This window comes from Calypte anna, chromosome 10 (assembly GCF_003957555.1).
Source record: "Calypte anna isolate BGI_N300 chromosome 10, bCalAnn1_v1.p, whole genome shotgun sequence".
Lineage (NCBI taxonomy): Eukaryota > Metazoa > Chordata > Aves > Apodiformes > Trochilidae > Calypte > Calypte anna.
Window position 1 is genome coordinate 7,706,489 of NC_044256.1, and position 1,269 is coordinate 7,707,757.

Genomic DNA, 1,269 nt, shown 5'->3' on the forward strand with positions numbered 1-1,269 from the left:
AGAAAATCTTCCTTTTCTGTGCCCCAGGCCTGTGTGGATTGCTCCTCCATTAAGGCTTATCTACCTTCACATAATGAAGCCTGCAACTTAATCAAGGGAGGCAGCAACAGGCCTGGACAGATGTTCTGCCCCCTCCTAGTTTCAGGGCTACAGTTTCTAGTTTATCTGTTTTACATAACCCCCAGTCCACCTTAGCAGAAAAAAAAAAAAAAAGGAAAAAAAAAAAAAGAACAGAGGGGAAGGTGGCCTCAAGCATTCAGGAACTCTGTACCTTTGCATTTCTCGTGGTGTTAAAGCAAGTGCCTCAGCCACTCACCTTTTGCTCATACAGGACAGAGTAAGATTATCCTAATTTTATTACAAGGTCCTGAACAAGGCATGCAGCAAGTCATTACCTGAAACACGAGTTAAACCCACAGATCTCAAGCTATCTTTTGCCCTTGCTGTATTGATGTTACCCTATCTGCTTCAGTTTCAGAAAGGAATCAATAGGTCAGTTGCTGAAGGTTAGAGCTCCAGGGCACATTCCTAACCACAACACAATTACCTGGCAACTTCATCCTGACAGCTGTGAAATCAGCCATGGAAAGGAAAAATAAATGAAGATGCTAACTGTGCTACAGCAATCACCTGCTCCATAGTGCCTCCAGCCAGCAGCCACCTCACTGTTCAGTGCTGTCAACATATGTCTGTGGAGACAGAGAGAGCCCTGCCTGCAGGGGCTTTTAGCTGCTGCTCAGAAGCTGTTCTTGTTGTCCTCAACACAAGCTTACATCTGATTTGGGAGTCCAAATCCCCTACCCCCATGGCAGAAGGGCTGATGCCCAAATATACTAACTCTCCCTCTCCCTCCTCAGACCCAGGATCCCATAAAACATTGATTTCTGTTAATGTGAGTGCTGTCAAAATGTTCTGTGTCACTGATGTGCTACCCAGGAGCTGCAACAGGGTTCAGCACCTACAGAGTGCACACTCTGTGTGCCCACTTAGGGACCAGTGAAAAACAACCCTTCCACACCCTGAAAGCCATCAACAAGCACAGCTTTGACGTGGTAACTGCCTACTGCTCTGGAATAAAGGTAAACCAGCCCTCTGCTCTCCTCTCCTACTCTACAGGTAGAAGGTGTCCTCCACAGACATCTTTTAACTTAACAGCAAATATAGCAGAGTTTAAAGCATTAATCAGCAGAATAAGGCACACCACCATGAAAGTAATACCAAGCAACACAATAATTCCAAGTATTTTTTACAAATTAAAAAAAAAAAAAA